Here is an 11,231-nt window from a genome sequence, read left to right as displayed (position 1 = left end):
TGGGAGGCAAAGCAGGGCTGGATGGGACAGGTCTGGGCACCTGTCTAGGAGCCCAGGGAAGCCACTGACCTTATAGGCGGGACTGGCGAAGGGTGACCATGCCAACCTGATGGCCTGGAGACATGAGAGGAGGCTGCAGCGGCCAGGACCCCAGGTAGGCCTGTGCCCCCCCAATTCTGGGTCTGTACCTAGATGGAGGCCCCTCCGCTCCCTGGGCCCAGGGGCGTCCTGTGGTCCAGGCAGGCACCTCCCATGACCCAGGCGAACCAGCCCGTCCTCCTCTCCTTCGACTCATGGGCAGGCAGGACCAGGCAGCAGCGTAGGAGAGAGGCCGGGGGCTGCCTGACGACAGGCGCAACCCCGCTCTCTCTGGGTGCTCCCTAAATCTTGAAATAAATTAGGCAGAATCAAAATCAGACTCTCTTCATCAGGAGAAATTACTCATTTCAAATATTTGCAGCCGCTTGAACTGAAATGGAGCGAGATGAGGACTGAGATGAATAATCTGGGCCCTTTTCAAAGACAGCTTTTGCTCAGCACTTTTCCTGATTCCTGAGCCCCCTCCCCCCGACTCCCCTGTCCCCTCCCTCTCCCCGTCGGGACCCAGCCTCCGTCAGCCTCCATCTTCTCTCTCAGGCCTCCCTTCTATCACCCCCAGTCCTGGACCTTTTCTCTTCCTCTCATTCCCTTTTCCTTGATTTCATTCATTAAAGCTGCAAATATTTGCTGAGCACCTCCTCCTGCCTGGCACCGAGACTGGCCTCTGGACACAGTGAGACAAGATGGCCCAGCCCCTGCCCTCATAGGGCAGCAAGGGCCCTTGGCTGGGAACTTGCCCGATCCACAAGCAGGGTGCTCACCCTGTTATTTGCCCTGTGTGGCACCACTTCTTTTGCTTCTCCTTTCTTCTTTCTTCTTCTGTTTCATAGAGACAGGGTCTTGCTATGTTGCCCAGCCTGGTCTTAAACTCCTGAGCTCAAGCAATCATCCCCCCTCAACCTCTCAAGTAGTTGGGACTACAGTCATGAGCCACTGCATCCAGATAATTTTTTTCTTTCCGTTTTTTTAGAGATGGGGTCTCACTGTGTTGCCCAGGCTGGTCTTGAACTCCTGGGCTCAAGTGATCCTCCCACCTTGGCCTCCCAAGGTGCTGGGATTACAGGCCTGAGCCGATGCACCCAGCCACATTTCTTAATATTTTCAAAAATTTCCTTTCCACACTTACAAAAATGAAAGCTTATATAAGCACCTCTCCAGAGGCCTTTTGGAGGCTGGGAGAAAATCTGGAGAATTCCACCCCCTCCCCTGACCCCCTTCCTCCTCCACATCCGCTCGTGGCCTGCAGGCTGGGCAGTGCTTGATGAAAGCCAGGCCTGCCCACCCTTGCAATGACCACAGCAGGAAGCTGACAGGCGTGCTGGGTTGCACAGGGAGGGGGCGTGGTTGGAGGCGAGAGGAGCCGAGGCCTCCACACCCCGCATTCTTTGAAAGATGCTTCCAGGCTGGATGTGGAGGCCAACTGCACCACCTGGTTCCGAGGGTCCTGGGCTGTCATGGCCATTCTGCCAGCTGGTGGGGTGGGCAGGGGCATGCCAGCCCTTCCTCCCTTGGATGGGGAGTCCTGGAGTAGAGGAAGGAGAGAGAACAGGAAGAGGGGAAAGAGGGAGAAGGAGGGCGAGGAGGAGGAGAGAGAAGGGGGAGGACACAGGGAGAGGGGGGATCTGCAAGATGGGGTTGGGGAACACCCCACTGTGAGAAGGCACAAGGCTTGCATGACTGGTGTATGTGGGGGAACTGTGGGGTTTAGGGCCTGATGCCCCCATGAAGACTCAGGGATTTGTGCCTCTGTGATCCCACAGATCTTTTTTTTTTTTGAGTTGGAGTCTCGTGCTGTCGCCCAGGCTGGAGTGCAGTGGCGCCATCTGGGCTCACTGCAACCTCCGCCTCCTGGGTTCAAGGGATTCTCCTGCCTCAGCCCCTGAGTAGCTGGGATTACAGGCGCCCACCACCACGCCTGGCTAATTTTTTTGTATTTTTAGTAGAGACGGGGTTTCACCATGTTGGCCAGGCTGGTTTCAAACTCCTGACCTCGTGATCTGCCCGCCTCGGCCTCCCAAAGTGCTGGGATTATAGGCGTGAGCCACCGCGTCTGGCCAGATCTTCTTTTAAAATTTTTTAAATTAATTATTATTATTATTATTTTAGATGCAGTCTTGCACTGTCACCCAGGCTGGAGTGCAGTGGTGTGATCTTGGCTCACTGCAACCTCCATCTCCCAGGTTCAGGCGATTCTCTTGCCTCAGCCTCCCGAGTAGCTGGGATTACAGGCGCCCGCCACCATGCCCGGCTAATTTTTGTATTTTTAGTAGAGATAGGGTTTCGCCATGTTGGCCAGGCTGGTCTCGAACTCCTGGCCTGAAGTGATCCGCCCTCCTCAGCCTTCCAAAGTGTTGGGATTACAGGTGTGAGCCACCTCGCCCGTCCTGCCGGGTCTTGATTGATAGGTTGTAACTGGAACTGGGCTCTGAAACCCGCCTTGACCTCACCTTAGTAGTTTTCCCTCTGCAGAGCTGTTGAAATGTTGACTGAATACCCCTTGGTGCACAGGAGCTGATGGCAGGGGCAGGCCTTCAGGGACCATTGTGTTCTGGAAATGAACCAGTCAGTGTCTTTGGACTCCAGTGTGGTGCAGGGGGTCTGGATGGGTCCTGTGGGGGTAGGGGTGGCTTTGGGGTTCAACCAAGCATCGAGGGCAGTGCCTGAGAGGACCCTGGAGGCCAGCCCAGCCTGCCGGTCTCACTGTGGGGTCCTTCGGGGGACTCAGAGGATGCCTGAGGATGTATCCACCCCTGACCAAGGCCTCTGGGATTCCCCACCCTCTGCAGGTTCAGCCAGAGCTCCCAGGAACCTAGACCTGGGAGCAGGGGTGTGGAAGAGGAGGGAGAAGCCAGCTCGGGTAGGTGGGGAGGCAGAAGCCTGGAGAAGGCCAGGGCTATCCGAGAGGGAATAGTTACACACGCAGGGCTCCCGCGAGGGGTGGGGTGTAGACAGGCCAGGCGCCGGGCTGGGAGCTTCATGTTCCCCATCCTCCCAGGACCCCCGGTGGAGGGCGTGATGTTTCCCATAATCAGATGAGGAAACTGAGGCTCAGTGAGCTTGCGGCTCGCCCGTGACCGTGGGGTTGATTCAGAGCAGAGTTGGGGGTGGATGCCAAGGCCTTGTGTCTACTCACAAGCCCGTGTAGCCCCTTGAGGCCGCGCAATTGTAGTGACACCTATATAGTGGTTATGTGGCTAGGCATTGATGTACATAGACCTCACAGCTTCCCTTAATTTTCTCATTTTACAGATGGGAAAGCTGAAGCACAGAGAGGTTAATTCACTTGCCCGAGGTCACACCACGAGTAAGTGGCAGTGGTGGGATTCGAAGCCAGGAAATCTGGCTCGAGAGGCCAGGCGTGAACACGCTAAGCGTTCTGGGGGAGGCAGACGACTTTCTCCTTCCGTCTCTGTTCCTTGCTCTCTTTCCGTCTACATGGGAAGGGTGTGCAGGGCTGCTGCTGACCTCCCTGGAGTTTTTAGAGGTGGCTTTTTTTTTTTTTTTAAGACAGGGTCTGGCTCTGTTGCCCAGGCTGGAGTGCAGCGTTGCGATCATAGCTCACTTCAGCCTAGACCTCCTAGGCTCAAGAGATCCCCCCACCTCAGCCCCCCGAGTAGCTGTGACTACAGGCGTGTGCCACCATGCCCAGCTAATTTTTTTTTTTTTCCGAAATGGAGTCTTGCTCTGTCACCTAGGTTGGAGTGCAGTGGTGCGATCTCGGCTCACTGCAACCTCTGCCTCCCAGGTTCAAGCAATTCTCCTGCCTCAGCCTCCTGAGTAGCTGGGACCATAGGTGTGTGCCACCACACCTGGCTAATTTTTGCATTTTTAGTAGAGACAGGGTTTCACCATGTTGGCCAGGCTGGTCTCGAACTCCAGACCTCCTGATCTGCCCACCTCCGCCTCCCAAAGTGCTGGGATTACAGATGTGAGCCACAGCACCCAGCCTAGAGATGGTTTTCATTGCAGCAAAGTGTCACCTGTTCCACTGAGCACTGTTTTCCTCATCTGTAAAACAAAAATGAGTCTGATCCTTGCCAATTCCACTCCACCTCTTTTAGGGAGGAAAAAACTTTTACTAGGACAACTTAGTAAAATGCAGATACCATGAATGGACCCTGGGGTGAGGGGAAGGAGGAGAAACAAGATACTAAATCTAATAAATAAATGAACAAGATTTTGCATTTCCTGACTGTGGTTGGTGAAATTCTAGGAAATAACTTTATGATCCTGACGGGAGTCCTCCATTCCTTTCACAAACCTTCCTCAAACATCCACTGTGTCTGTGCCTGGGGCCTCAGAGACCCAGGACAAAGCCAAGAGTCAGACGGGCAAGGCGCCTGCTCTCACGGAGCTCATGGTCATCTTCTTCCTTCCCTCCCTCCCTCCCATGACATTTTTTGAATTAATTAATTTTGTTTTGAGACAGAGTTTCCCTCTGTCACTCAGGCTGGAGTGCAATGGCATGATCTGGGCTTACTGCAACCTACACCTCCCGGGCTCAAGCGATTCTCGTGCATCAGCCTCCTGAGTAGCTGGGACTACAGGCGTGCACCACCACGCCCGGGTAATTTTTGCACCTCCCATACTACTTACTGAGCACCTGCTCTTTGCCAGGTGTGGTGCTGGGTGCTCAATGCTGCAATACAGCAGTGAAGTCCTTGAACTCCCGGGCTCAAGTGATCCACCCTCCTTAGCCTCCCAAAGTGCTGGGATTACAGGCGTGAGCCACCTCGCCTGGCTTGCTGGGCCTTCATTGTTAGGTTATAACTGGGACTGGGCTCTGAAACCTGCCTTGATCTCACCTTAGTTGTTCCCCCAGCACGAGCTCACAGTCCCAAGTGGGGAGACAGACCTTGAATGCCTCATTCCTGAAATAACCAAATGAAATTATGATCTGCCCTATATGCGGGAAGTACAGGGTGCTCAGGACAGTGTCCCCTGGGGACCTGGCTTGCTCTGGGGTGGTGGCGAGGGAGGTCAACTTGAAGCAAGTCTGACAAGTGTGCGCGCTAAGTGGGAGGTACCCCGTGAATGACACGGTTGCTGCCCCGATCTCTTCTTTTGGGGTCTTATCCCTGCAGTGCCTGAATCACTGCTGGTCTGTTGCTCAGTCTGAAAGCAGAGAGGCCTTTGTCCTTTGTCGCTGCCCAGGATTCTGAGTCAGCTGTGAGGGTGGGAGGCAGGGGCCGGGGAGCCCTGCCCAGCAGTGCTCCTGGGAACCCTCTGAAGTCAATGGTTGAGTTGTGGGTTCCACTTGAAATGCCATGTAAATTTTGGGGTCTTTTTGATCTGAAACTAGGGGTTTCTCACCCATGAAGAGGAGGAACTGGGAAGGAGGCAGGGACTCCAAACGAAAAGAAATGGCTTTCAGGCCAAAGCCTGGGATGGGGATGAGGTTATAGAAGCCAGAGATTCTCGGAGAGACCCTAGGATCGCTGCAGCTGGGGGTTCCCCAGGCCCCAGTGCGGGGCCTGGCAGAGATCGGGGCTCGGACACTTCTTACAAAATGAATGGAGGAACCCCAACACAAAAGGACCCTTCCTGACCCTTTTTACTCTCTGATGGGGTGAGGGCGCCAGGGTGGGATGGATGGTGGGGGGGTTTTCCTTCCATGTCTCCCTCTTTGTTACCTTCATAAAACAACATCTGACCCCCCCCCCCCGTCATGGTGTTGGAGGCTATTCATGCCGTGGTCTCAACTTCCTTCTCCTGCTGAGGCTGGAATAGAGGCAGGAGCCACACCAGGCAGATCTCTGCTGTCCTAGACTTTGGCCTAAGGCACTGGGGAGCTATGGATGATTCTTAAGGGAGGGCATGACATAAGGAGTTCTTCTTGTAATGGGATTATGGTTGCCACCTAAAATACAGGACACCCAGTTCAATTTGATTTTCAGATAAACAGTGGATAATTTTTTAGTATAAGCACGTCCCAAATATTGCATGTGACATACTTACACTAAAAAATTTATGTTGTTTATCTCAAATTCAGATGTAACTGTGCATCATATATATGTTTATATATATGTATGTATGTATGTATATGTGTGTACAATCTCGGCTCACTGCAACCTCCGCCTCCCAGGTGCAAGTGATCCTCCTACCTCAGCCTCCTGAGTGGCTGGGACTACAGGTGCGCACCACCACACTTGGCTAATTTTTAAAATTTTTTAGAGACAAGGTCTTTCTATATTGCTCAGGCTGGTCTTGAACTCCCAGCCTCCAGCAATCCCCCTTCCTGGGCCTCCCAAAGTGCTGGGATTACAGGCGTGAGCCACTGTGCCCGGCCTACATCCTATGTTTTTATTTGCTAAGCCTGGTGACCCTAAATGAGGCCTTTTCCAAGCTCTCCCTTGACCTCTCGTCGCCCGTGGTGTGAGAAGGGAAGGAGACCACAGGATGGCCGTTGGCTTCCAGAATTTCCTGGGTTTGTCTCGCTCCATCCATGGCATCAGGACTTGTTCCTGAAGCTGAGGGGCCGACCGGAAGGACCACCATGGGGCGAGTGGTCGGGGGTCCAGGGTAGACAGCTGTCACCGCGTGTCAGAGTGTGTGGTTCATACGGTGGCACCAGTGCTGTTCTGCTCTTGATAGAGATCTGGAGAGTGGTAGCCAGGGCAGGGGGTGGGGCGGGCAGAGCCTGCACACGTGCTCCCACCCACCCCTCACCGGAGTCCTGAGAGCAGATGCCATGGTCGGCCCCGTGCTTCACTGGAGGCTGCCGAGGCTCAGAGAGCCCCGCTCGGCCCCGGCACAGCTCTGAGGAGTTGGGTGGGGGCTGGAGCCCCCTGGGTCTGTCTGACTCGGAGCCTGTGACTCAAACACAGGGTGTTCTGCCTGCTCCCAGCCTTGGGGTCTCCCCGCCAGCCCACTGAGCCCTGAGCCCTGGCCTGGCCTTGGCCTCTCCTCTGGCTCCCGCAGCCTGCCCTGGCTTGGGGGCGCTGTCTCCCCATCTCCTTCCCACCCCTGTCCCCCAATCCCAAGGTGGGGTCTCATGGAGAGCGGCGTGTAAGATGGGAGGGCCGTACCGTCAGAGGACGTGTCTCCAAAGAGCCCGTTGCAAGGGGCCACAGACCCTCAGTCTCCCTGAAGTACGAGGCTCACAGTGCTTATCCGTTGAGCACTTAACACCGCCAGGCCTTGGAAGCCTCACACTGACCCTACTAGGTAGGTCTCACCAGGGCACCCATTTTATACACGGAAAAACTGAGGCTCACAGAGGTGGGGGCCCCGGTGAACCGTGGCAAGCAGAGAAGGAGGGTGTGTCAGACTGCAGAGCCTGCCCTTTCCCGGCACAAACCCCTGGCATGTGGGGGTCTCAGGGGCTGGCTCCGTGGCTTCTCACAGCACCCAGAGGGCTGGGGCAGCCTGGGATAGTGGGGAGGAGCCCCAGGCCTGGACACCAGACCCTGGTTCTCTGTGATGTAAGCCAGTCACCTGTTGCCTTCCCTACACCACAGAAATCAGGGTGTTAACGTCTTAGCGCAGGGGTGTCCAGCCCTGGCTTCAAACTAGAGTCACCTGGGGAGCTTCAACAATCACTGCAGTTCAGATCGAGTTGATCTGGATCCAGGTGTCATAGATCTTAAAGGCTTTCAAATGGTTCAGAACCATGGGCTGTGGAGAGAATCATGAACTGGGGTGAGAGCTGAGGAACGTAGGTGCACCTGGAAGATAAAGAGAGCTAACTCTCATATCATCATTTCCATATCTTGAGAGATAGAGCTGTCACCTTTTATGGAAAGCTCTATTAAAGTACAATCTGTAAAAAGAGAGGAACCTCCCTCCTTCTTCCTGAGAAAATCCCTGGTTTTCCCTCCAGCAGAACTCTGTGTAGGGTGAGCGACACTTTCCATCCCACTACCTCCACATCCATCCACCCATCTGTCATCCATCCATCCACCCAAATATCCACCTATCCATCAATCCACTAATACTTCCTTCTTTTCACCCATCCATCCATTCCTTCCCATACACCTATTCATCCACCCACTCACCTATCCATCCTGCCATACAATCTCTCACCCATTCATCCATATATCCACTCACACATCTATCCATCCATCCATCCATCCATCCATCCATCCATCCATCCATCCATCCTCCCATCCATCCACCTACCCACCCATCCAGCCACTCATTCATCCATCTATCCTCTCATTTATCCTCTAATCCTTTCATCTGTCCATCTATCCATCCATCCATCCATCCATCCATCCATCCATCCATCCATCCATCCTCTTATCCATCCACCTACTCATTCATTCATTCATTCATCTATCCTCTCATTCATCCATCCATCCATCCTCTTATCCATCCACCTACCCACCCATCCATCCATTCACTCATTCATCTATCTTCTCATCCTCTCATCCATCCATCCATCTATCCATCCATCCATCCATCCATCCTCCCATCCATCCACCTACCCACCCATCTATTCATCCATTCATCCATCTATCCTCCCAGCCATCCATCCATCCATCCATCCATCCATCCATCCATCCATCCGTCCATCCATCCATTGTGTCACTCATCCATCTATCCATGCACCCATCCATCCATTCATCTATCTATTCACTCATCTCTTTTTCTTCAACTAAGACTTGTTGAGCCCTGTCTTGTGCTGAGTCCTGGACTGGAAGCTGGGTATAAAATGATGAGTCAGACCTGGTCCTTGCCAGTAGAAGCTTGGTCTCGTTGGGGAGACAGACATGTGAGAAACAATTCCAACAGAGCATTGTAGGTGCTATAATAGAGATCTAGAGAGGCTGAGAGTGGGAGTGCAGGGTGGAGGAAGTGTTGACAAACATTAGGATTGCCCATTGCTCTTGGGAGGATGCCCAGATTTCTGTGCAATCAGCCTTCCATTGTCTTTGGGTCTTAGTTTAAATGTCATCTCCTTGGGGACAGTGTCCAGATTACAGCCAGGGCATCCCCAAAGGAGAGTCCGACCAGTAGCTTTGGGTCCCATGGTGTCTGCCCTCGGTCATGTGACACCGATGAGCTGCTCTCTCCTCGCCCTTTTGGCTTGTGGTCTGATTTCACTTTTCAACTCATTGCTGTAAAATAAGGGAAAAATGCAATACAATGTTTTGATAGTTCCCACTCATAACCATTGCAGCCAAAGATGCTGATGAGACCCACAAACACAGGGACAGCCGCTTGCAGGCCTGGTTCAGGGGGAAGAATTTTACTAATTCTACCTCTCACACCCTCATTCCAATTCAGGGAGGTAGAGACCATCCTTATTCCTACTTTAGGGTGGGGGCTGTCAGGCAGAACCAGGCCATGTCCTGGCTCGTTTGGTCTCATTGTAGGCACTGTTTTGACTTTCCAAGTCTGTCCACTTCCATGAAATGGGTGAGTCATAGGTGCAGAGATCAAGACTCCAAGAGATTGAGTTGTGTGGCCAAGGTCACCAGATCTGGGACACACCCTGAGACTTCACCCATCACTGCTTGTGCCACCAGCCATCTCATTTTTGCTCTCTGGTTTCCAGCCCCTCTGCATCTCTGACCAATGGTCTGAGAGGTGAAGGGACACGTGTCCCCTCTGGGCTGAAGTACAGAAGAACCGGAGCTGACTTCCCTGTAGTCTCTTCCCCTGTTCTAGTGACTGAGAAGATCATTCGTTCCAGATGAGGAGCTACAAGATGGTGGAGCCCCTGGCCTGGATCCCTGTGTGGCCATGTGGAGCAGAGCAGTGGCCATGTAGCCTTCATGAGAGACAGACTTCTGTTACGTTCAGCCACTGAGGTTTTAGGGTTGTTTGTTCCTGCAGCAGAGTGTCGCATAACCTGGCTAACACAACACTCTCCCACCTCCAAGGTGCCTACTCACTGTGTGTGAGAAGATGGGTGAGCACCGTCCACATCCTCCACCTGTGTGGAGCCCCAGGAGGTGCTCATGACCACTTTCTGGAACGGCCTGAGTGAGGCTGAGCCACACAGCTGCACAGGATATTCTGGCTTTTGCTGACGTGGTCTCTTGTCCACGCTGGGTCCTTGGCAGGGCCTGGGCCCTAGGCTGGCAAGGCTGCTTCCCTTCTCTGCTGGGCCTCTCTGAACCTGGCAGAGCCACCAGAACCTGGGCACAGCTGGGGTCCCTCCTGTGTGCACCCCTCTGGAGCCAAGCCCTTCCACAAAAGTCCCAGCTGCTGCTGGCAGGGTGGAGGGACATCTGCGCCACACGAGCCTTGGTGCTTCTGCCAATGCCAGAAACCAGGCATCACCCCACAGCCAATGTAGGCCTGGTTGGCAGGGACATGGCCTGCTGGGAGCTCGTGCCTCTGGGCCTCTCCAGCCTCACCCCTGCCCACCCTGCCCCCACCTCCATGCCATCCTCTGTCTTGGATGCTTTGCTCCAGCTGTTTCCTCTGCTGGAACACCTTTCCTGCCCAGCCTCCTTTCCCCCAGTCTGGACGCCTTCCTCACCCTGGAAAGGCCCTCCTTTCCTCTCCCATTGCACTGAGCCACTTGGACACGGACCCTGTCACTTGGCTGTGTACCCCTTGGTTGGCTTGCCCATCTGTTCTACGAGGGTATGGTCCTCGAGGGCAGGAACTGTCCCACTCTTGGGACTTAGCCCTGGCTTGGCCATGCATGGCATGAGAGGAGTGAATGAATGGACGCCCACTCTGCCTGGGAGACTGCACCTGTCCATTGAGCACCTGCTCCAGGCCAGGCCCATCACCACCTCCACCCCCCACTGTGCTTGGGCTCCTTTCGGGCCACCATGAGCTCATGAGGTCATCACATAGGCTCATAAAGTCGTTGTTATTGTCGTTGCTATTTTTCATCCCTGTCTTAGCCTGGTTGCCCTAAAAACAGAGCCTGTGATGAAGACTCAGGTGCGAAAGGGAAGGGCTTGGAGGGGGCTGTGTGAGGGGGTGGGAGAGTGAGGCTGAGCAGGAGAAGCCCATGTTAGGGTGTCATGGGGCTGGTCACCACTGTGGGCAGGGCGGCCTCCATCTCTACTGGGCCTCTCCGAAGGGTATATAGAAAGCAGCCCTCATCCCTCCAGTGTCCCAGCCCCCGTTGGTAGAGGTTGCCCTAGGCAACCCCGAAGTGCAGGCCTTTGGGGAGGACTCCCGTTGGTGCCCCTCACCACTGTGTTGTCAGGGGGTGGGTA

The sequence above is a fragment of the Symphalangus syndactylus genome, chromosome 3 (assembly GCF_028878055.3).
Source record: "Symphalangus syndactylus isolate Jambi chromosome 3, NHGRI_mSymSyn1-v2.1_pri, whole genome shotgun sequence".
Lineage (NCBI taxonomy): Eukaryota > Metazoa > Chordata > Mammalia > Primates > Hylobatidae > Symphalangus > Symphalangus syndactylus.
This window is presented reverse-complemented; position numbering follows the sequence as displayed.